Source organism: Podarcis bocagei (assembly GCF_964188305.1).
Source record: "Podarcis bocagei genome assembly, chromosome: 6".
Classification (NCBI taxonomy): Eukaryota; Metazoa; Chordata; class Lepidosauria; order Squamata; family Lacertidae; genus Podarcis; species Podarcis bocagei.
In genome coordinates this window covers 74226394-74252128 of record NC_138130.1, presented here as the reverse complement: position 1 = coordinate 74252128, position 25735 = coordinate 74226394, and the positions used below count along the sequence as shown (strand labels likewise).

The 25735-nt window shown below is 44.7% G+C and overlaps 1 protein-coding gene across 3 annotated transcripts in view; it reads left to right on the top strand.

The window, feature by feature from the left end:
- The first annotated feature begins 1222 nt into the window (after positions 1-1222).
- The window catches only part of ST3GAL6 (ST3 beta-galactoside alpha-2,3-sialyltransferase 6), a 47636-nt gene continuing 23123 nt past the window's right edge, over positions 1223-25735 (top strand). Inside the window, exon 1 of one of the 3 annotated variants that reach the window (XM_081199062.1) lies at positions 1223-1772. The gene's annotated coding sequence lies outside the window, so the exon portion shown is untranslated. Of the gene's footprint in view, positions 1805-25735 lie in introns of all 3 variants that reach the window. The other 2 variants (XM_081199061.1, XM_081199063.1) reach the window with 2 other exon arrangements.

Below are 25735 nucleotides of genomic sequence, written 5' to 3'. Positions count from 1 at the left end.
AAGTTATGCTGGCGATAGCGGACTCTCATACACTGCCCTCCCCATCAACTAAAACGATAGAAATACTTAACATGTTGGTAGTGCACCCCCCAACAAAAATCCTGGCTTTATGCCTAAGGGACTCCTGTGCTTGACAGAAATTAGGAGTACCATCTTCATCACCCTGTTTGTCTTTCAGACAGGTTTGTCCTAGGTTTTAATTCAGATGGCGCACCAATTTACATGTAACTCAAAAGATGGCGACTGAATGGCCAGTCTCATGCTACATTCATGGCACAGGTCCCCCCCCCCCATTTCAAGAAATCTTTACACTTTCAGTGCAAGCTTCTACATATTCATGCAGAAATAATACCATGTTCAGTGGGGCTTATTCCCTAGTAAGTCTGTACAGCATCACCGCCTCAGACAGCCTTTACCTGAGAGTAAGTCCTATGGAAAAGAACTTCTAAGTATATTTGACTGTGCTGTTTACCTCCCATTCTGTCCTCCCTCAGAGAGAGGTCAAACAGAAAGGGAAGCTGGAGTTTGGACTCTGGTGTAAAAAAAAGAGAGAGAAATGTTTCGCTTCCAGTCTAGAATCCACATCTTCCCAATGTGCTGGTTTCCCCCTTTCCCAGAAGTCAAACAGGAGACGGGAACTCTGGGCTATCCTCACAACAGCAGCTCCTCCTGCCTTGTGGGAAGCACCTCATGCAGAAAATACGTGTGAAAGAGCTGCGAGCAAACAGGCCCTAACAACCACATTACCAACACAGGAAAGAGGGCCTTAGGTGTTCACTACCAAGAAGAAACACTGAAATTAATGAAAGAACGTGGTGCCTTAGGTGCATTAAATGTCAAGAGGTCTGCTAACAGTAAAAATTAAACACCACCCATCAGGGGTGCCAACCTGAATAAAATTGGGGGGGGGGACAAGTAAGCCCTACTCTGCATAATCAATCATATGACGCGGTGCACGGAGACCATTTGAATGGCAATGCCCATCAACTCTGGGGGCGGACGCCTCAAATATTTCATTGGGGGGCAGGGGGGCGAAGGGACCTCAGCCCCTAGGAGTCCACTTCCTCTTTAAGGGAATGTGTCCTCCCGGCCCAAAGCGCCCTAACCTTTTAACCTTCGAATAAAGTCGCCAGGTTGGCGCAGGGGTTTCCCTTTCTGGGAGTCTTCAAGCTGGGGAGGCTCAGCCCGGCTCTAGCTTGGAGCAGGGGGCCGGGCTCACCCAGGCCTGCAAGGCCCCCTCCAATACTCAGCAATATTGGGGGCTGGCTTGTGGCAGGCGAAACCCCTCCGAGACCTCGCTCGGGAGGCGTCCCCTAGCGCAGCGGATTCGTCCAGCGGCCCCGTCTCCTCGCCTGCCTCTGAACTTTTCCTTGTGCGCGGAGGAGGGGCCGGGCTCGCCCCGCGACCTGGAGGGCTTCCCTCTCCTCGAGTGGGCAGGCCGTTGGCGGCGGCTGCAGCGGGCGGAGCCTCCTTCTCCTCCTGCTACGGACTCCCTCGCCGTCTCGGACTTCTTGCTCGCAGCCGAGGCGCGGCGCAGCGCCGTCTTAGCGCCAGGCTCTGTCCGTCCGTCCCTCCGTCTCTCTCCTCCCTCTCTCCGCCACGGCCTCCTGCCCAGATGAGGCTCCGTCCCTTAGCGCTGAAGACCCGCCGGAGCGACGGGAGGGCCGAAGAGTGAGGCAGCAAGGAGCCGCCGCCGGGAAGCACAGGCTGCTGGGAGCCCAAGGCGGGAAAGCCCCGGCGCTGCAGCGCAAGCGGCTCCAGCCACGCTGGAGGTTAGCGAAAGAGCAACAGCCCGCCGGGCGCGGTAAGGAAAAGCGAAGGTCTGTGGAGAGGAGGGGCCGCCTGACGCTGCAAAGATCTCCGCAGCTGCCTGGCTGTTAGGACGCTGGCGCCTTCCCCAGCTCTGAGGGAGGACTTGCCTCTTGGGCCAGCAGGGGGGAAGGGGCCAGCCTGGGCGAGTTGAACAAGGTCGCTCGTGAGGCGACCCTTCTTCTCTCTGCGCTTCAGTCTATTGCAGAAATGGGGGCTGGTGGGTTGCGAGGCTTTGTGCGGAAGGATTGCGGGTACCAAGGCTGACACTCCGCGCAAATCCCTAGGCTCACGTGAAGCGGGTTATTTCTTTCCCACCTGGATGTAGCTAGAAGAGGGGTGGGGTGGGATCTCTGCGTACGAAGGCAAAGGGAAAGCGGGTAGGTCCTGCAAGCCTTGAAGCCTTTCCCACCTCAGGCTTGGAGCGAGGGAGCGCGTGGCTGCACGAGGCGCGGCGGGTTTCAAGAGGAGCTTGGCGCTGCGGTTTCAAACTTTTTCGGACAGGAGAGGAAAGTGCACCCCCCCCGGCATCCGCGCGGCTTTCGGGGTCCTGCCTTTGTCTCTCCCCGACCTCCCCCCTCCCAATGTGGCGTGAAGTTTGGGAGCGAGGCAGACGGAGAGAGCGCTTTCTTCCTTTCAAACTTCCCCTGGCATCGTCGAGAGACGCAGCCCGCGCTTTCCTGGGGAGGAATCCTGTAGCGATCGCAGATCTCGGGGCTTCTCTCCTCGTGCTTTTTCAAAGCCGGAGGGGAAACCTTTCCCGGTTTCCATGCCTCCCTGTCCCTCCTGCCTCCCGTGCTTCCAGGAAAAAAAGGCGAAAAGTTTAAGGCCTCGGAGTGAAACGAGATCTGTTGAGAGAGGCGTGACTTCCTCCCTCTCGGTGCTGTTAGCAAGCAGCCGAAAAGGGCCGACGTGGTAGAGAGCGGCTGCAGCAGCATCGCTCCTTGAAAAGGTTAAATGCAGACAGGCAGTGGTGGCCCAGTCTTCTCTTCCCTCACTAGCCCGCCCCCTCAATCGTTGTGGCTTATAATTTTCTCTGTCTCACTTTTCTTCCTACGCTCTTAAAAACATTTATTCGGTTTTGGTCCTGGTGAGGTGAGTCTGCGCAAACAGTTTAAAGAGATGTCTGGGCCCTTTGATTTTTTCCGCGGTGAAAGTAAGGCAAGTTTAAACAAGAACAGCCTTCACCTCTTGTGACTTTTTTTCCAAGTACCTTGCGCCTATTATGTGTTGGTTTTACAGCTCATGGCTGAAAGGTTTAACAATACCATTCCCACTTTCCACAAACATTTGTCTTTCCACAAATCCAGACTTCCCAAAAGGTAAAATTCTGAATTTTATTGAGGTCAAGACTGTGGCCCTAGTGATGTTAATTGCCTTTATGTTTTACAACCAATATGAATCATAAATATACTTGGGTGATATCCAACTAATGTATACTCAAGACTAGATCCATTGAAATCAGCAGCCTTAAATCCACTGAACATTACACATCATCCATACTTTGTGTACTCATCTCTGGTCCATTTTCTTGAAAGCTAAATGGAAATCATTTTGAGGCTGTATTCACACAGCAGTTAATTCCATTATCCCAACTATCCCTTAAATGCTAATTTCAGCATCGTATTTGAACTTTTAGGTGTCATAAAAGCCATTTCTGGAAATGTAGCAGAATATAGCACAAGTTTAGCTCTAATTTCAGTGTTATTTCCTTCCAGACTTCATTTGCAAATAATGCAGAAATGGGTGCTATTTTCTGCTGTGTTTCCGGAAGGGTGGAAGTTCAAATAGAATGTGCAAAAATGACAGTTAGGGGAACATTGTGAAAATGGAATAGACTTGTGTGTAAATGCAACCTAGGTAAGTGGACCAGACCAACATGGATGAATTAAAGGTTCTGGAATCTGGAATAGCAAATTCTGTAAGCGTATGTGCTTAAGAATCTGTACAGGACAGAGTGAAATTTGGACACTGTAAATGGGCATGGTTTACAGAGAGAAATGGTTATTTGGTTGTCAAAATTGTTGCTTACTGTTTCAAGCTGTGGCTTCCCTTTGTTGCTTGCTGCACGGTAATCATAAGACCTATTTATAGACTGTGTAGTCCACCCCTGAACATCTTTACTTCCAAGTCCCTCTGATTTTAATGGTTCTTACTACTAAGAAATGTCTGTCAGATTGCAATGCAAACTAGGCAAACTGAACAAAGTTGCTCAAACATGCTTGCTTTACATGTTCATCACAGTTTGCTTCTAAAGGCTTTTCTGTCTGGATGTGTCCCATTTTTATTTTAGGTTTTAGTTTTTGCACATGAAGGAAATTTATTGGAAAGGCAAGGAAACACGGGCTATAGAGCGATGGAAAATATTTTGTTGTGGTTCTCAGGTTGATTCTGTGGTTCTTGGACCATTCCTTGGGGAAATCCCCAGCTAGAGATCCATGTCTGTTTTTAGAAAAACTGACAGCCTGTTTTATTTTTAGGCTATTGGGGGAGAAAAGAGAAGATAAAGCTGATTTGATTAGAAGTCCCATTTAAAACAGATGGATTTGTAATGTAATTCTCCAGTGCACTTGATTTGCTTTTATATAATTTCCCCACATCCTTTGGAGATGTGTTACCTCTTAGCATGCTTAGCCGTGTTTTGGGGTTTGTAATATTCACTTCTCCTCTGCATATGATTTGTTGTCATTTGCTTTTGGATATGGGCTTCCTCTTAGAACAGGCATGTCCAACTTTCAAGAGACTGAGATCTACTCACACTATTAAAAAACTGGCAGTGATCTACCAAGGTTGTTGAACTTTTTTATGAAGCAATCATTGTTGAGCAGATCGCAATCTACTTGTTGGATATCACTGTCTTAGAACATTTCAGCCAGGATTTTGTAGGGAGACTGATTAAGTTGTAGTGCATCTCTGCAGCAGTGTTGTGCAGAATGCTTCCTCCTTCCTTTTGAAGATCTAAAATTTAAGTGGGGGAGGGGGAATTAAACGTACATTTGCAATTCTAATCCATGTTAGAAGAGTATAAACCAGTGTTACAAAGTCAGATATATAAGCTAATCACCAAATGGCAGCTTAAACCTAGTTTACAGTCGCTGCAATGCAATGTCTAGGCACCTTTTTCCCAATGAGATTTACTGTTGTTATTATTAGTATTTATTTGATTTCTATGCCACTTTATATTTTAAAGAAAAAATGCCAAAGTGGTTTACAACACATCAAATAAAACAAATTCAAGCTTTCCCCTTATTTCTTTACCTACTTAATTTATATAGCTGCCCCATAGGACCTGTGAGATAACAGGGTTCAAATCCCCACTCAAGCCATGAAGCTCTCTGGGTGACCTTGGGCCAGCCACAGCCTCTTAATCTACCTCACAGGGTCATTGTACGGATTAACTGCGGGGAGGGGGAACATGTACTCCTTGGAGAAAAAGATGGGATATAAATGCAATAACTGAGTTCTTCTGCTTACTTCATTAAGAAAACTGGAGGGGCCAGCCAGATGGAGATGTCAGTCATCAACCTGGCATTCAGAGATCTCCACATGGTCGCAACTGGACCCACGCTAGTTGCAAATTCACCTGGTGTCAGGGGAATTTTGAGCACTGTTATTTGGAACTAATCTGCAAAAAATTATCAATACCCTCAAACGCTTAATTTTAGGTGCTAAGTTATGAACAGGTTAAAAATATCCTGTCAAACTTAATTTTATAAATACACCTTTTATAAATAAAGATTTATTCTTCCCCTCAAGCCACTTCTGGGAGAAATGATGGAATATACCTCTGGGGAAATGAATAATTGTTGCATGTTTTCTATACAATTTTATATTTAAAAGCTTTTATTTTAAAATTTTGGTTTGAGGACATATCTCAGTCCATATTTTAGGAGCACTAAAGTGCACACATAGCACTGAGGCTGGACATACTTTTGCTCAAGAAGTTTTTCAGAAGTACAAGGGATAAATAACCAGCTTTCCCACTCCTACTCAATAGTGCTTAACTTGCTTACTGTGACATCATGCATTATGAATACATAGCCTTAGGGCAACATCTGTAACCTTCATTGAGGGGAAAGTACACTAAGCTGATGTAAAGCTGTTGATGTATATCACAGCTTGAGTAAAAGGTACATCTCCAACTTTTTTCAACATTATGCAAAGACTACATGTTGTCCCAGGCAGAGTTTGGAATCAAGGCCTGGACTGCATTATCCAGTGGTTATTCTCGATTTCCTTTGCAAGCATTAAGCAGAGCAGCCCTGAAAGCATACCCTCTAACATTTCTCCAATGAAAATAGGGACATCCTCTAGTCTTGGTCTGTTCAGGAACAGAAAAGAGCCAATCTTTGGGGAGTTCAGAGGTGTGGAAAAGATGGCTTTGAGTGTGCACTAGTCACTCTGAAAATGCAGGCTCGGGAACATACCGTATATACCATGCATACTAGCATGTGTTCAGAGTGCCTTTTCCCTGTAATCCACTTAAGCACTGATCTAGACATTTGAAGGAGTTCCATGCTCCTTTTCTCTGCTTTTTTTTTTTTTTTAAAGCAAAAGGATCCTACGTAGGCGACAAATCTTAACTGGAAGAAAAGCAGGAAGGGAGGGGCTACTTAATTCTAGGTTCCACATTTGCTTTGCATCTCAGAATCACTCCCCTCCCCAAGCTGCTTGATTTTAACCTATGTGGGGGAGCATCTTTCTCCCTGCAGGGAGGAAAGCAGTTTGGAGAGCATGGCTTTGAGTTGGTGGCCGGAGAGGAACTTGTTCAGGAATGGGACTCAAACTTTTTTCAAGAGAGTTTTTGCTTTCCTCTCTGCAGCACTTGACCTCACCCTGAATGAGACAGTAGTAGCATGTAGTGGCACAATTTTACTCTGAAGAGCACTGATTTTCTCAACAAAGTAACATATAATGGTGCAGGCTACTGTAACCTGTGCAGGCAGTGGAGTAGTCCATATGTAATCTGGTCTGAGCCAGGAACATCATTCCTCCACTACTTAACCTGGTGGGGAGCTCAGTGGTAGAATGTCCAGTAGATACTTGTCCAGCAAAAACCCCTGTATGAGCAACTCCTTGGAACACCAAGAGCAGGCATGCCTGTTAAACTGCTGAGAAAGAGCATCTATGGGGTAGGTCTCAACCCTTACCTTTTGCCTCTGTCCCCCCTCTGCCAGTTGCCTCCAGCCATTTCTTCCTTTGAAATTGCAACTGTCTAATAAAGTACCTTGTGAGTTGTAGGATGTTATCTATCCCATTGCTGCTCATTGTAATGTTGGCAATAGCTTTGCAAATGCCTAAAAAATTATTAGCCCACCAACCACATGAGGTTGCATGGGCAGACTGAGTAATGGTAAGCTGATAGATGGTAAGGAATTGTTGCTTACCTTGGTCAAGGCTGCATTGCAGGTGTGACCATGTCAACCCATAACTTAGCAACCATTTATTTCTTGTGTCCTTGCATAAAGCAAAGTCCTTTTACTGCTGTTAGATAGCTATGGGTTTAGATGTTTGAATGATTTATGGTGTTTGCATTTTTATAATCACAGTATTATTTTATTATACAATGAGACACTGCTCTTGGATTTAAAAGGCAGGGGCATATAAATGCTTCTAAAGCAAACATTGGAAGGCACACAGTCCTATTTAGATCTTTATCAGGAAGCAGAAGGATGCAGAAAGTTAAATGTGTGAGCAGAGTAGTGAGTCAAATACTGAAACGGCTGAAACAGGACAAAAATAGACAGCAGAAAGGCAGAGGGAGAAGCACACTAAATGAAACTGTTGTAAAGACAGTATGAATAATAGAATTGTAGAACTGTAAAGTTGGAAGGGACTCCAAGGGTCATTTAGTCCAAATCCCTGCAATGCAAGAATCTCAACTAAAGCGTCCATGACAGATGGCCTTCCGATCTCCGCTTAAAAGCCTCCGAGGAAGCAGAGTCCACAACCTCATGAGGGAGTCTGTTCCACCATCAAACTGCTCTTACTTTCAGGAAGTTCTTTCTGGTGTTTAGTCAGAATCTCCTCCTTTCATGTAACTTGAATCCATTGGTGCAGGTCCTACACTTTGGAGCAAGAGAAAACAAGCTTGCTCCACCTTCCATGTGACAGCCCTTCAGATATTTGAAGATGGCTATCATATATCCTCTTAGTCTTCTCCAAGCTAAATATACCCAGTTACCTCAAACCCTTATAACATTTGGTTCCCAGGCCCTTTATCATCTTGATCACCTTCTGAAGGCAGCCCTGTTTAGAGAAGTTTTTAATGTGTGACATTTTAATGTATTTTTAATGTTTGTTGGAAGCCGCCCACAGTGGCTGGGGAAACGCAGTCAGATGGGTGGGGTACAAATAATAAATTATTATTATTCATCTGCACAATATCCTTCTTAAATTGTGGTGTCCAGAACTGGACTCAGTACTTCAGGTATGGTCTGAGCAAGGCAGAATAGAGTGGTATTATTACTTCCCTTTATCTAGACACTATCTATACGTCTGTTGATGCAGCCTAGAATAGCCTGACCTTTTTTTGCTGCTGCATCACACTGTTGACTCATATTAAGCCTGTGGTCTACTAAGAGCCCTAGATCCACAAAAGCTCATGGTTGGTTACCTGTATATGGAACTCAGCATCTGAGATCCTCCTCCTTGTCCTTCTTCTGAAAAAGCAAGTTTCCAGACCTTATGTATGTAACAAAGATGCAGGTCACAAGTGTGCACACTAGGCAGTGTCTGTAGTAGTCAGTAGTCAGCCTGAGGCTTGGCTGAAAACTAGAGACCTTCCTACATAGGATTTTGCTGTTAGTGGAATTTCCAGTGCCCAGGATCTAAAGCTTTAGTTTCCAACACCCCCACTTTCCTTCACTGATATCTGTTAGAAGCAGGAGAGTTATGCAAGTTCAGACAATCTATCCAAGGACATAGAATTTGTTTTTTTAGGTTAATTCTCTTCATTTCTTCAGCATGCACAGTCCTGACCTTAGTGCAAAGGAAAGCTTTGTATGGTAGACAACTCTTCTGATCATTACCTCTGATTACAAAGAGATGTTTGTTCTTTTGGAAAAGAAGTTCATGTGCTATACAAGCTGACATTTATGGATTTGTATTCCCTGCTTGACGTATAGTGGTATGGAGAGTTTGGCATGCTGGCTGAAGCCAATGAGAGATTTAAGGATGTAATCCTAAGGCATTAGTGAGTGGGAGCTGAAGGCAGTTAGATGAGAAATGAGGGCAGAGGAGTGAACTCTGTCCTTTTGCAGGCTTTCCCCCGCTTCTTAATCAGTTGCCTCCCATTGGATCCTAGCTTTCCCTTGGTTCTGCCTTTGCAGACCTCACTCTTAACCCTACTAGCATTTATTTATTTTAACAATTTATATATCTTTGATTTCTCTGAAAGAGAATAAAAGAGTAGAAGGAACAGAACAAGTCCTTAAACCTGATGCACCTTCAAAATTAGTAAGAACAAATTCAAAATTGGGGCTCTCACATTGGTAGGGCAGGTCCTTAACACTGTGTGTGCAGTGTGGGAATCATCACATTAACTCACCCTTCTCTGATGTACATCAATGGACTGCAATAGGGCTGCAGAACCTGTTAAAAAAAAAAAAGTATTTTCAGAGCTGAAAAGGTAGCAAATTTTCAAGCTGCAGACAGTGTTCGAAATTCCCATTGTTTTAGGTGCATTTTGCGACAGGGCATTTCCATAAGCGCGTGTTCAATATTCCCATTGTTTTAGGCGCATTTTGCGACAGGGCATTTCATAAGCGCAAGCAGTTTTTGACCTCTGGGAGCAGTCCTGCACCTAAGATTTCTGATTAAAACTCAGAGTGGAAGGAAAGGAGGACCTTTTTTTTTTGCTTCCCCCCTTCCAGCTACTCTCTGAAGACTGGAGAAGAGACCCTCCTAAGGATATTAGGGGGAGTGGGCAGGGTAAGGACTAGACCATGTGAAAGATGAACATAATATTTTAGCTGCAGTTCATTCATTTTCAGCTTTGTATTCTTATTATTAAAAAAGTGTGCCTAGACATTCTGTTGTTGTGCCCATAACCTAGGTTTAAGGTGCCATTTAGCTCCTAGCTTTCATATCTCAGTTTCTAACACTGGCTGCAGATCCAGAAACTTTTCTTCTCTTTCAGCACTAAAGGTTAACCCAGTAAGAAGTATCTGCTAACCAGTTAGATCCCCTCACACACAAATAATCTTTCTCCGGGGTCAGCAAAGTTTTTGTGGCTTGGGCCAGTTCATGGTCCCACAGACGCTGCGGTGGGCTGGAGTGTGTGCGTGCGCACGAACGCGCATATGTTATTTCTGGCACAGAGGAGGTGTGCGCAGCTTCCAATTGACTGCAGGAGCTTCCTGCAGCCAATGGGAAGCTGGCCAGCATCACGGAAGGCGGTCCCCTCAGTATTCTGAGATGCAATATACAGGTAACTCACAATTTGCACGCATTTAACTTGTGGACGCTCAGCTTTATGTGTTTGGCAATTATTTTTTCTATCAAAAGGGTGAGGCATCCGTGAAAAAAGACTTTGGCAATCCCACCCATCATGGAACCCAATGCGTTTTGACTATACATTATTTGGCTTTATCCGCTACCCCCAGAATATAATCCACATGTAAGATGAGAGTTGCCTGTACAGCCTCAAAGAAGGGCAGTGGGGCAGGCATCTGCTAACTGTTGGGGAAGCTTACCTCCTGCAGTTTGTGGAGTAATTGCCTTTTGATAAGAGGCAAGCAGTTACGAGAATGAGGTGTAACAGCAACTAGAAATGTTTCATAGAGCTGCTGGTCCAAGAATTAATTATTTGAAGTCTTTCCCATTAATATGCCTTATGGCACTGGTTCTCAACTGGTGCGTGGGGACGCATCAGTGGGTTGTGGCATGACCCAAGGTGGGTCTCAGCATCATGTGAAGATGTAGTAAAAGATTGAGAAATGGGTCTGCCAATGCATGTTTGAGTTAAACATGGGTTATGGGTCTAAAAAGTTTGAAGATGCCTTATGAAGACCGGAAGCGCTTATACTCTTGAGTCAGGCTTTCTAAGCAGGTCCGTTCAAGGTAAAGAGTGGTATTGTGGGAGACAGTTATTAGCTGTAAGCTGGCATGCCAGTGGTGTGAAGGGACAGGGTTGTGAGACCTCATAGAGGATAAGAATATCCACGTCTACTAACCTAGATGGCTATGTTCGATTTCCTGAGTCAGAGGCAATAGGCTTCAGGATGCCAGCTGCTGGTAATGGCATGTGCGGTTGTGCTCAGGTCCGGCTTGTGAGTTTCCCACAGGCATCTGGTTGGCCACTGTGAGAACAGGATGCTAAATTAGATGGGCTATTGGCCTGATCCAGCAGGTTTTTCTTCCAGCAGAGCCTAATGGAACAGGCCAGTGGCCCATCTAGTCCAGCGTCCTATTCTCACAGTGGTTGATCAGATGTCTGTGGGAAACTAGCAGGCAGGATGTGAGCACTAGAGCCCTCCCCTTCCTATGGTTTCCAGCAACTGGTATTGAGAAGTATTGCTACTTCCAGCTGTGGAGGCAGAGCATATAGCTGTTACGGCTAGTATGTTCTTATGAGTCCCTTCTGTATGACATAGAGAGGTAGGGCTCATTACTGAGATGGATGAATGAACAGAGCCCTTCCTTTCTCTTCCACCTTATTGTTGACTCACAGTTGTTAGTAAACCTGATACCTCTGACATGCTGCTGTTCACTTGCCCCTGTTTATTTTTCTTTACGGCGCTCTCATGCTTCCGCAGGACTGCAGGCTTTGAATTTCCAAAGGCTACAAGGCTATGCTGGAAAATAAAATGGACTGTGTGACTTATCTCGTGATGGTATTCCATGTCTTGTGACCTTTTGATGTTTTCCTTAGCCCTTCCGCTCTCAGAGTCTTACGATTACATTGGAATTTTAGCTTTTATTTATTTTTTAAACCCAGCTTTTCCAGAAAAACTAGACGCTCAATAGAGAGAGCATTTCTTAAAAAAAAAAAGATACCTTCCTGTGTTACTGAGCTATAATCCTAAAGGGGTAATGCTAGTACCGTATTTTGCGCCCCATAAGACGCTCCGGCCCATAAGACGCACCTAGTTTTTTTGGGGGGAAATAAAGAAAAAAAATTTTATTTTCCCCCCCAGGTGCGGGGCTGGAAGAACCAGGTCGGGGAACAGTGGGAAGGCACGCTCTGCCTCCCCGCTGTCCCCCGAGCTTGTGGGGCTGGCGATGGGGAGAAGTGCACCAGTCCCGGGAGGGCAGGCAGCTCTGTGCCGCCATCCCGAGCGGGGCGGGACTTAGCGCCCCGCTCGGGATGGCGGCGTAGACCTGCCTGCAGTCCCGCGACGGCAGGCAGCTCTGTGCCGCCATCCCGAGCGGGGCGGGACTTAGCGCCCCGCTTGGGATGGCGGCGCAGAGCTGCGCTGGTCCCAGGACCGCAGGCAGCTCTGCAGGGCCACCGGGAGCGGGGCGGAGCTTCTCCCCCGGCTCCCGGTGGCCGGGCAGAGCTGCGCTGGTCCCAGGACCGCAGGCAGCTCTGCACGGCCACCGGGAGTGGGGCGGAGCTTCTCCCCCGGCTCCCGGTGGCCGGGCAGAGCTGCGCTGGTCCCAGGACTGCAGGCAGCTCTGCGCGGCCACCGGGAGCGGGGCGGAGCTTAGCGCCCCCGGCTCCCGGTGGCTGGGCAGAGCTGCGCTGGTCCCAGGACCGCAGGCAGCTCTGCGCGGCCCCCGGGAGCGGGGTCGGAGCTTCTCCCCCGGCTACCGGTGGCCGCGCAGAGCTGCGCTGGTCCCGGGATTGCAGGCAGCTCTGCGCAACCCTCGGAGCCGGTCTCCCGAGGGTTGCGCAGAGCTTCCTGAAGCCTGGAGAGCGAGAGGGGTCGGTACGCACCGACCCCCCTCGCTCTCCAGGCTTCAGCGAAAGCCTACATTCACCCCATAAGACGCAGGCACATTTCCCCTTCATTTTTGGAGGGGAAAAAGTGCGTCTTATGGGGCGAAAAATGCGGTAGGTTATATGCCTGAGCTTGTAAAGTGACACTGTTGAAACTGGTGTCAGCTGGAGATATGTTATAATTGAAACACAGACTACAGTGTGCTTAATTTCATTGAAATCAGTGATCTTAAAAGCATATTTAATTTAGCATGCCATGCTGTCCATTTTAAAGGCGAGACATTTCTCCCATTTCTTTATAGTGCGGGAACCCATGTTTATGCAAGCATAACATGAAAATCCCTTTCTTGTTATTATTATTTTTTGTATTAAAAACTTTAGAAGCCTTTTGCAATTGAACTGAACTACAGTTAAGAACCAGGATGTGGTTGTAGCTGGTGGCATTGAGACAAACATGTGACTAAGCTTAGTTACTTTGCATATGGTGCAAAACTTCAGGGATATATAGATGGCTGAAAGGAAAGACATGCTACGTATGATATTACCATAATGCCGTTAGACAAATCTATGGTGTGACCACAATTAAGAGTACAGTCGTACCTTGGAAGTTGAACAGTATCCATTCCGGAAGTCCGTTCGACTTCCAAAATTTTCGGAAACCAAAGCGCAGCTTCTGATTGGCTGTAGGAAGCCAATCAGAAGACGCTGAAGCCCTGTTGGACGTTCGGCTTTCAAAAATAGTTCGTAAACCAGAATAGTCACTTCTGGGATTGCGGTGTCCGGGAGCCAAAACATTCAAGAACTAAGCTGTTTGAAAACCAAGGTAGGACTGTACTTTGTACAGTTCTGGTTGCCTCACCTCAAACAGGATATTGTAGAGTTGGAAAAGGTTTAGAAAAGGGCCAAGAAAGTGATCAAGGGGATGGAGCGACTTCCCTATGAGGAAAGGTTGCAGCCTTTGGAACTTTTTAATTTAGAGAAAAGGCGAACAAGAGGCGGCGTGATAGAAGATTATAAAATTATGCATGGCATGGAGAAAGGGGACAGAGCTCGGGGACATCCAGTCAAGCTGGATGTTGGAAGATTTAGGGCAGATAAAAGAAAGTACTTCTTCCTGCAGTGCAGACTAAGGAGCTCGCTCCCCCAGGAGGCAGTGGTGGCAACCAACTTGGATGGCTTTAAAAGAGGATCAGATGAATTCATGGAGGAGGAGAGGGCTATGGATGGCTACTAGCCATGGTACTGATGCTCTGTCTTCTCATTTGGAGCCAGCAATGCTTCTGAATGCTAGTTGCTGGAAACCATGAGAGAGGCAAGAGTGCTCTCGAGCTCATGTTCTGCTCCCTGGTTTCCTGCAGGCATTTGGTTGGCCACTGTGGGAACAGGACGCTGGATTAGGTGGACCACTGACCTGATCCAACAGACTGTTCTTGTGTTTTTATGGAAGGTGATTTGAAGAAAGAAATACAGTGGTACCTCAGGTTAAGAACTTAATTCGTTCTGGAGGTCCGTTCTTAACCTGAAACTGTTCTTAACCTGAAGCACCACTTTAGCTAACGGAGCCTCCTGCTGCCGCCGCCACGCGATTTCTGTTCTCATCCTGAAGCAAAGTTCTTAACCCAAGGTACTATTTCTGGGTTAGTGGAGTCTGTAACCTGAAGCATCTGTAACCTGAAGCCTCTGTAACCTGAGGTACCACTGTAGGCACATTCTAAATCCACCACTTAAACCGTGCTTGCATGTTACAGGAGAAAGACAGAACTTCCAACTGCAGTTCTAGATTGAGCACAGTGAGAAGCTCTTACTCCCACCCCAGTTCCCAATCCTAAAGGCTATGGTACACTGTTGGATTTCACCCTTGACTTGAACATTTCAGCTACTTATCAGGCAGGGTTTTTTAAAAAATGAATATTGTACCAGCTTGTATCAGGGCAAGAACAGAAGGGGAATTTAAGCTATTCTGGCCTTGTTTCAGTCTTGATTAAAATCTGTCCTCTGAAAACGCTGTTAGCTTGCACGGATGGAGAATCGCCACACAGATGCCAATGGAGGATCTTCTCCAATGCCAACTGCACCTTCAAAACAGAAGTTTTCATCAGGACTTCAGCAGGCTAGGAAGGATTGCCTGCTCTGATTAGTTATCTCACACAAGCACACTGGCAATGCAAGTTGCATGGAAAAAAAACATGTTGCAAGTTAGGTAGAAAAGCACATTTAACTTCAAGTATAGTTTAGGTTTGAGTGTTGGGAGTATGAGATGTCTGTGTAAAGAGAGTGGTAAGTGTTGGAAAGCAAAGTAGGTGCAGAAAGGATTTTTAAAAAAGCTTGTTTCATGGGTTTCCACTTAATCAGTCCTTCTTTTTAAAATTATTTGTTATTTAAATAGTTGTCAATGTAGCATGGCTGAATGTCATTTACAGTGCAATCCTACCCATGTTTGCACAGAAGGAAGGGTCGTTTAGTTCAATGTGATTTGCTACCAGGCCACTGAATATAGGATTGCCATAGTTTCTTTTATACTCGTGGAAATGTATTTGATTGCTTCATGTTAATCAGCTTTGCTTTTCATGAGATTCTCATGTTACAATTGTGCCACCTCCTTTTTCTCTTCCTTTGTGTGAACGCCAAAGCAAGTGACATTGTCCATTTTTCCATACGCTTTAAAGATTATCCCTTCTTTCATAACTGTTATGCAAACTTTACATAACCTCCACAATTTCTCAGTTGAAAACAAGATGATGGTGCCTTTAGAAAAACCCAAAAACATAAACCTGATTGACAGAAATCTCATAGCACTAGTGAATAATAATAATAATAATAATAATAATAATAATAATAATAATAATAATAATAAATTTCTTACCAACTGAGAAACAAATGTATTTACATTTTTAGATGCCACCAATCTGTGGTTTTTTGCTTCTTTTTCTTTCCATCACACCCAAACTTGTTCTCACGCACTTTAGATTTCTCAGAACTTCAAAGTGATATGTTAGTCATTTTCTACATGCAGTAGCAGATCAAGAAAATATGCCTCGGGAATAGTCTTCAATATTACAGAATCAATACATGCCAAAAACTAGTTCACATAGATGGATTCTGTAGTGCAGTATTGCTGTTAAGTGAGTTCCTAGGAAGGAACTCCCCCCATTATTGTACTTTTGGAGCAAGGATTGCATGGCTCAGTTAGTTAGAGCATGCTGCTGATAACACGAAGGTTTCAGGTTTGAGCCCCACAGCTGCATTTTCCTGCATTGTGGGGGATTGAAGACAGGAGCGCCTGGTGTGCTCTGGTCCATGGGGTCACGAAGAGTCAGACACGACTAAACAACAACAACATGGGGGATTGGACTAGATCAGGGGTCAGCAAACTTTTTCAGCATGCAGCCAGTCCACTGTCCCTCAGACCTTGTGGAGGGCCAGTCTATATTTTGAAAAAAATAATAATGAACGAATTCCTATGCCCCACAAATAACCCAGAGATGCATTTTAAATAAAAGCACACATTCTACTCATGTAAAAACATGCTGATTCCTGGACCGTCCGTGGGCTGGATTTAGAAGGCGATTGGGCCGGATCCGGCCCCTGGGCCTTAGTTTGCCTCCCCATGGACTTGATGATCTTCAGGGTCCCTTCCAACACTACAATTCTATGATTCTAAGGGTAGTGTGCAAGAATGAGGTCCAAAAGGGCAACCTGTCATTTTTCCAGAAACAGATGGTCTTCATTCTTGGAAACGCAAAGGAACCTTTCTCATCCAAGCAGGCAACAGTTCCTCTTGTCCCAGGATACAAAGCCTGAGATGGGGAGCCTGGAGGCAGGAAGAGTTGTTGTAAAGATAGGAAGCTGTGGGGAAAGGTTATCTTGGCACAGGAAGCAAAAGATTCATACAAGCCTGTTGCAAGTTTCCTTTTGAAACATGTTTCTTTGAAACTGCCTGCAGCTTGCAAATTGGTCTTTTGTGAGAATGTAATGAAGCATGCAGGGCAGGGACAAATAAGCCTCTGATAAGATATGCTTTTGACCACAGGCACGTGCCCTTTCAGAGCAACACAGGGAATTTTGGAAAGACCAAAAATGAAAATTATGAATTGCAGATTTTTCTCAGTGTTTCTTCTCAGAAAATAATTTTTATCATGTCTGCTGTCCGTGTGTTCAAATGCAAGGACTGCTTCACTGTAAGTGTCCAGTGACTTTGCAGCGAAAGTGGAATAATAGTTTCCTGGTTTGTGTACAAAAAGTGGGGAAAACATTTTGGGACCATAGCTTGGGCCACAGCTCAGTGGTAGAGTGTCTGCCTTGCATGAAGAAGATTCCAGGTTGAACCCCTAGCATCTCTGAAACCCTGGCGAGCTTTTGCCGGTCTACATAGAGAGTTGTTTTGTTCACACATAATGCTGAGCCAAGGTTTATTAATACAGTGGTACCTTGGGTTAAGTACTTAATTCGTTCCGGAGGTCTGTACTTAACCTGAAACTGTTCTTAACTTGAAGACCACTTTAGCTAATGGGCTCCCCCGCTGCTGCTGCTGCGCCACTGGAGCACAATTTCTGGTCTCATCCTGAAGCAAAGTTCTTAACCCGAGGTACTATTTCTGGGTTAGCGGAGTCTGTAACCTGAAGCATATGTAACCTGAGGTACCACTGTATGTGGTTTCTTAAATGATGGGCTAGCATTAATGTGAACCCAGGCCAGGCAGCTTAATTATGGTTTATTAACTGTGACCAAAGCTCACACATTAACCAAATGTTGTGGCTGGCTCACAAAACATTAGTTAACATCCACCATAAAAAGGTAAAGGTACCCCTGCCCGTACGGGCCAGTTGTGTCTGACTCTAGGGTTGTGCGCCCATCTCACTTAAGAGGCCAGGGGCCAGCGCTGTCCGGAGACACTTCTGGGTCACGTGGCCAGCGTGACGAAGCTGCTCTGGCAAGCCGGCACCAGCACAGCACACGGAAACGCCGTTTACCTTCCCGCTAGAAAGCGGTACCTATTTATCTACTTGCACTTTAGGGGTGCTTTTGAACTGCTAGGTGGGCAGGAGCTGGGACCGAAGATGGGAGCTCACCCCGCCGCAGGGATTCGAACCGCCGACCATGCGATCGGCAAGCCCTAGGCGCTGAGGTTTTACCCACAGCGCCACCCGCGTCCCTTTTAACACCATAGCTTAGCATTATTTGTGAACTTGGACCCCCTTCTTAACTATGGTTAATGAGCTGTCATTGCCCCAAAGCATTAGCGCTGTGAGTGAAGAGTGGTTCTTCTTGGCTTGCATCTCCTTTAATGGGGAAAGGGAATGTAATAAGCCACAGTTTAAGCAACCATCTACTTGATGCCTCAGTTTTAACTACAGATAGGTAGCCGTGTTGGTCTGCCATAGTCAAAATAAAAAAATTCCTTCCAGTAGCACCTTAAAGACCAACTAAGTTAGTTCTTGGTATGAGCTTTCGTGTGCATGCACACTTCTTCAGATACACACATCTGTATCTGTATCTGAGTGTATCTGAAGAAGTGTGCATGCACACAAAAGCTCATACCAAGAAGTAACTTAGTTGGTCTTTAAGGTGCTACTGGAAGGAATTTTTTTATTTCAGTTTTAACTGTGGTTGATGTTAACTTTGGCATAGTGTTATGTGCGAACAAGGTCAATACTGGGCTAAGTGGACCCAGTGGTCTGACTTCGTATCGGGAAGATCCCTGTGTTCTTAAGAAAAGCAACAATGTGTGTGACCATCGCACATGATTATCTACACACGAATTTGTTTCCTACAGATTCAAAGGTATTTTGTAACAAGTGAAGTGGTTCTGAAAATCAGACTGCTGTAGCAAAAGTCTCCTTGAAACCTGCCTTTATAAACTGGGTGCATGAATTATAACTGCAGCTTGGCCTTTTAGTGCTTTGATTTTAGCTTACAATTGGAATGCTCACATTACTTCTCCCATGCAACCCTTTTCAATCTATATAAAAAGCAATCCAGTATATAGTATCTCTTGGTCATTCTTCCTTTCCTGTAAATATATTTTTAGAAAATGAGGTATTCTTCTGTCAGGAAATAAGAGGATAGGGAAGGGAAGGGAAGACTAGAGCAGGAGTGGGGAACCTTTGGCTCACCAGATGTTCCTGAACAACAAATCCCACTAACCCTAGCTCAGCAGCATCTGAATGGTGTTAGGATGGGCTGAAAGACAACAACAACAACAACAATAAATATCACGATACAGTTAATACTGTTAGGAGCAGAAAAATCACACTGGCTTATTAGGGAAAACACATATCAGAGCAACAGTAGATGGTGCCTTTATTGGGACTGCCTAAAAGATCAGAGTAGTGAGCAGAGTTGAACTTATCCGGTAAGCAAAAACAAAAATTGAAATCCAAAGGTTATGGGAAAAGAGAAAATATATATTGCAGGGCCTGCTGAGAAACCCAAGCCTGCAGTTTGTAATGGAATGGAAGGTGGGTGTTGAGCCTGACTTAATTAGGAGCGGTGATCCATGTTGTGGAGGAGAACCATTCAGATTCATATACCCCAAAGTTGTGTGCCCATTAAATACGGTCTGGATTCCCCCAACCCAACCATTTGAAACAGAGTTAGGGGGCACACAAACAGAAGAGAAGGAGAGGAAATACCATACGCAGCCCAAAGTGCTTGCACTAGCAAAGCTGTTTAGCTGGATGCCACCCACCCTGTTTTCTCTAAAGTACCAGAGATCTGGTCTCCCTCTCCAGTGGCAGAGCAGCACTCATAGATCTCATAACAGCCCCTTAGCCATCATTCTGCCGGATTTAGGATTGCTCTGTAAGTAACAAAGTTGCTATGGGAAAAAATGGGGGGGGGAATGTGCTTTCATTATCTGTATCCCAGGGATCTACAGATCCAGTCAGCTTTGGCACTGCTTCTAAGTAGGAACAGCTTCTTGCTGATGGATTGTTTTAGAAGTGAGTAGCTTTCTGGAAAAAAAAAAGTTTAATTGGCTGTCTAGCATTCCGCTTGCTTGGCTTTTTTATTTTTATTTTTTTGGCCAAGTGCTCAGCAGCATGTTTTGTTTCATACTGAAGCTCTTCAGAAACAAGACACTCCCTACTGTCAGCGTAATTTGCCTCTTACCTCGTAAGCACTAACTAATGAATGTCCATGCTACTGCTGCTACAGGATATAAGGAATGTTTCCTTCCTTGACCTATCCGTCAACTTCTAAAAAAATAAAAATAAATACCCATTATCTCATATAATTGTATGTTTAATGCATTTTCCATTACATTGCTGTTTCTGTTCAAACAAGGTAATCCATACCTCTAATAGTATTATTCCTGCCTTTGCCTTCTGTGGCTTGTAAATCAGGCTGGAGCAATTGATGGCCCATAGGCTAAAAGTATGTGCATGGGAGAGAGGTATTCTGTATCTAGATGTTTTATCTCATAGGGGTTTTTGGACACAGTGCGCCCCAGCTATGTTAAGCACATGGAATCCATAACCATGAAGCCCTCCCCTTAAGCAGTTGCCTGCTTAATTTATAGCAGTTGCCCAGAAACCAGCCATGCGGCTTGTGCAGCAAAATGCATTTATATCTTAAACTAGTGTCCTGCTGGATCAGGCCAGAATACCCACAGTGGCTAACTAGATTTCTTGGGAAGCCAGAAAAGAGGGCAGCAGACCTTCTGTGCTCCCCAGCAGCTGAGGTTCCTGAGGTTCCACACAGTTGTCATTACTGGTAGGCACATGTTCTCCATGGATCTGTCCAGTCCACTTTGAAAGGCATCTAACATAATTGCCAGAAAAAAATGCAGAAAGCAGAGACATCACCTTGCCAACAAAGGTCCATATAGTTAAAGCTATGGTTTTCCCAGTAGTGATGTATGGAAGAGTGAGCTGGACCATAAAGAAGGCTGATCGCTGAAGAATTGATGCTTTTGAATTATGGTGCTGGAGGAGACTCTTGAGAGTCCCATGGACTGCAAGAAGATCAAACCTATCCATTCTTAAGGAAATCAGCCCTGAATGCTCACTGGAAGGACAGACTGTGAAGCTGAGGCTCCAATACTTTGGCCACCTCATGAGAAGAGAAGACTCCCTGGAAAAGACCCTGATGTTGGGAAAGATGGAGCGCACAAGGAGAAGGGGACGACAGAGGATGAGATGGTTGGACAGTGTTCTCGAAGCTACCAGCATGAGTTTGACCAAACTGCGGGAGGCAGTGGAAGGAAGACAAGAGTGCCTGGCGTGCTCTTGTCCATGGGGTCACGAAGAGTTGGTCACGACTAAATGACTAAACAACAACAACATAATTGCCATAGTCAGCAGCTCGCAGCAGTGAGTTCCATAAATTAGACACGCGTTGCATGAATACGTAGTCATTTCTGAATCTGCTGCTACTCCACGGTGGCTGGTGCCCATTCGGGTGGAAGGCAGTCAGACCAATAGAAGGTGGCGCCAGAGCCAATTGGAGAAGGGGAGAACTTGTTCTAGTTTAGCCCCTCTCCTCTTCCCCACTGAGTTCTGCAAGGGGCAGCACTTGTACACTGCAACTGCAAGGGACCCACCTTCATTGCTGCTAAGCAATTTCCTCATTGGAGGAACCTGAGTTTTAGTATCACGAATGAGAGGGAATTCTTTCTTTCTCCATGCCAGGCATAATTGTATACATTTCTAGCATCAAGCTATTTGGGAAACCACTAGTCTCCCCATGTGGCCTGCTTTTCCTCACCTCTTCCCCTGTGCAGCAATGAGACTTGAAAATACGCTTCCACTTGAACTAATGGAAGGATGCTTTCAAATTTAATTGCTGCACAGAGGACATTTTGGAGGGAGGAGTTTCAACTGGAGAGGGAAGGATTAACCCTCTTCTCCCTGTGTGCTATGATGCTCTCTCTTGCCCTTTCACTTCACAATTAGGCTTGGAAAAAAATGGTTCCCGTGAGTGTTTTTTCCCCAATATGAATTTTGGTGTAGTTTGTACACCAAATTTTGGTGTAGTTTGGTGTAGTTTGTATCGTTGGAGGGAATGTTAACTCTAGTAACAGTCTCTCTGAAAATCAATCCCCCCCCCCCCGCCCGCTACAATAATCTCAGGACAGAGGTATGTGGGGGGGGGGAGTGAATATGGATGGATGTGTAGCTGGGGGGATATAATATAAATTAGTGTGTGTTAGGTATGGGAATTAATGAATGCTTTGCCTTCCCAAACGAAACATAAAACTTTCTCTCATCTATGCTGGCACACTCATCTGCTTGAGCGGGCAGTGTTTTATTTTGCAAAATAATTTATTTCCCTGAAGGCCCCATAGCGTTGCCATATTTTGAAGAGCAAAAAAGAGGACACATTTGCTGAGTTTTGCTTTTAACCATGAATTGCTATGATGACTCTGCCCATGAAAAAGGAGAACATGTCCTGGAAAAAGAGGATAGATAGTCCATGGTGGTACCTGCTTGTGGATGAGATGGGTTAAGCTTTGATGTTTAATGTGGATCAGCCACTCTGGCTTAGTTCACGTGGCTGGATAAGAGAAACCATTTTGACCAGGCAACCCCAAACTTGGCCCTCCATCTGTTTTGGCACTACAATTCCCACCATCCCTAGCTAACAGGACCAGTGGTTAGGGATGATGGGAACTGTAGCCCCAAAATAACTGAAGGGTTGAGTTTGGGGATGCCTGATTTTGACTGTAGCTGCTCATTGATGTGGTTCTGCTCCATGTGCATAATTCAGACCTAAGCTAACTGGTCCATCACTCCCTAGACTCAATCACTCAGCATGAATTCATTTCTCAAATGCAAGCTATTCTGTGAGACTTTATTTCAATACAACCCCCTCTTTTTTTTAAAAAAAAATTTTTTATTAGCAATTTCAACATAACAAATTATCAAACCATATAATCACATACATTATTTCCCCCCCTTTCCCCCCTTCCATCCCTCCCTCCCCCCCCACCAAAGACTTCCCTCAGCTTCTCTCTCTGATTTCTCAGCATATATTATTCTCTGCATGTTATAAAATTTTACATATCGTTACATTATCTATCTAACATGTTATCAACCAATAAATCTGTGTATGTTTATTCAAAACCTGCCAAGGAGTCCAGTTCATTTTGTTGCCTTTTTAAATAATTTGTAAAACGCTCCCATTCTTCCTTAAAGCCACAGTTGTTCTTATCCCACAATTTATATGTCAGTTTAGCCAACTTTACATAACTCATCACTTTTCCTTGTCACTGTTCTTTCGTTGGGATTTCCTCATATATCAACACAAACTTAGTTTGAGGAAGTTCCTAAACATGCAGCACTGTTAAGTACTTTTGGAGGGCCCATGACAATGGATGTTGCAGAAGTTGAACTTCTCCAATTCTACTATCCTTAGCCTCTCAAGGTCTTTTGCTGTCTTAAATAAGGGCCAAAGTAGATGTGACACCAAGTGAATTGTTAGGAAGCTGTTTAGGGCTTTGAAATTAATAGTAATAGGCAAGTAAAAACCATTTTTACAGGGACCAGAGTGTACTAGGTGGTGAGGCTTAGTTCTCTCCCTCACTGGAATCCCAACAAAAGCATCCCCTCCAGCACAGGGGAAAAATTTTCATTGGGCATGTAGCTGCAGAACGAACCACTTTTGCGTACAGACTCTGTGGAAATCATTTCTGTACCTTCTATTAAAATATAAAACTCTGATGTGCTTTCTGCTTTCTAATGATACATTGAGTCCTATGTCCAGGTTGACCTTATTTATTCATTATCCTTGACTGCCTGTTGTTTCTAGGAGTTCTTCCCTGGAATAATGACTTGGGTGCTACATCTTTCTACCATCAAGCTACAAACACACACACACACACACACACACACACACACACACACACACACACAGAAAGAGAGAGAGCCCTCTTTCTCTGATCTAGGCATGTTTACCTGAAGAAGGACTTAACACTGTGCTCTGCCTCTATCTCCCACAACTGCTTAATGCCCCTCTTTTTCCTAGCCCTCTAAAGTGCTGTTGCACCTGTGCCCCGCTTTCTGGCTTCTTGGAGGCCTCTGCCTAGCCACTGTGACAAGAGGATGCTGGACTAAGTGGGCCTTTGGTTGGGTTCTTAAGTGCCCTGGTTCCCAAATTTTGTTGCCACTTTGTCAAATTTCTCTCTCCTTTGGTTGGAAACTAAAGGAGTGCCTCTTACTGAGCCAGATACGACTCAAAGGCTTCCGAACAGAAGTAGATACCGCATTTATGTGGAGTCCACCTGGTATGAGGTCCTCTCCAAACCCTTTCTCTTATTGGCAGAGGAAGAGACAATAGCAACATCACATACTGCTGCTTCTTACTCATCTATGAGGGACCGCCAGAGAAGAATAAGATATATTGCCCACAATCCTCCCGCACTTCCTTTGTTTGCTTTTTCTTATATTGATAGTTCTATTTCTTTCACCTGCAGATAAGGAGGGCCCAGTGCTGTTGGTAGCCTCCATTCCGGCAAGGATTCTCTGTAATTTAAGTCTGCTACTTGGACGGCAGACATGCTCAGGAAAGGGAAGCCTTCCACACCACTTCACCATGTAGGAAAACGTTTCAAGCTGCTAAATGACTACCTGCCAGGCAACTGTTAAATGCATGGGAGTTCTGCCAGAAAAAAGTGCTTTGCTGTTTGAAACGTTCACCCACAGCTTCCTCTTACTTTTATCTGGGTGCTAAGAGCAAGTGGGAGGAGTCTAATAGAGATCAAAGCTCTTGCAAAGTTCAAGTGGGTTGCTTCTTATGAAGGTTATGGTGCATCCACATTTAGAATACTCTGCTTGGTTTTCTCCTCCCCACTCCCAAGCTCAAAAAGGATGTTGTACAAATGTGTACAGGCATTAAACAAGAGCCAAAAAGCAGTTATGTGAGCAGGAGTCATAGCATCCTGCTGCAAAACAAGAGGCTTTACAAATATAATTTAGAAGGAAGGTAGCAGAGGTTGATGGCTACGAACTTTTGTAGGCCTGGTGAATACAGAAATTGTTTTCCCTCAAAACCCTAGAATGCATTGGAAGTTGAAAGTTTTAAATTAAAAAGTTGACCAATTTTTAAAATTAAAATGCATCTGATCAAATAAAACCACAGAGAATCACCAGTGAAAACCTATATTGGAAAAGAAGCAAAGGAGATCTTGAAATACCTGCCATAACAAGATATTTTCAAGCAGTAAAGCTTGGCCTGTATCTCATGGTGATTCAAAATAGACAAAGCAATTAAGGCAGAAAAAGAGATCTATAATAGCAGTTCTGGAAACTGTTACGGTACAACTAAGAACATAAGTTATTGATTCTCAAGTCTTGACATCCACTCTAAATCTGTATTAAAAGTTTGGCGTAAACACTAACATCAGTTACCCTCAAGCAGCATTCGAAACTCCCATTGTTCTAGGTACGTTTTGTGACAAGTAATTTCAATAGCATGAGCAGTTTCTGAGCTCTGGGCGCAGTGCTGCACCTAAGATTTCAGATTAAAACTGCAGAGTGGAAGGAAAGGAGGACCTTTTTCTGCCTCCCCACTTGCAGCCACTCTCTGAAGACTGGAGAAGAGACCCTCTTAAGAATATTAGAGGGGTGGGCAGAGGAAGCATGGCTTTGTTTTTTGCAGTCTTCAGAAGAGTCCTAGACCATGTATAAAATGAATATACAATTTTAGCTGCAGTTCATTTATTTTCAGCTTTGTATTCTTGTTATTTAAAAAGTATGCCTGGATATTCGGTTGTTGCGCCCATAACCTAGGTTTAAGGTGCCATTTAGCTCCTAGCCTTCATATATCCCTGTTTCTAACACTGTCCCCAAGCATATCCCCAAGTACATCTTGGCTCACAAATAAATTCACTAGTATAGTGTTCAAAAATACTGGAAGTTTCTCTCTCTCTTTTTTAATGGATTTTTTATGGGCACATAATTTCATATAAACAAGTAACATTGATTCTGCACAACTACCATTATTCCAATCTTTCCAGCTAAGGCATATTGCCAGTCAACTGAATATGCATTACAAATATCTTTGTGAATATAGATCTTTTGAAAGAGATGCTGATTCATTCAG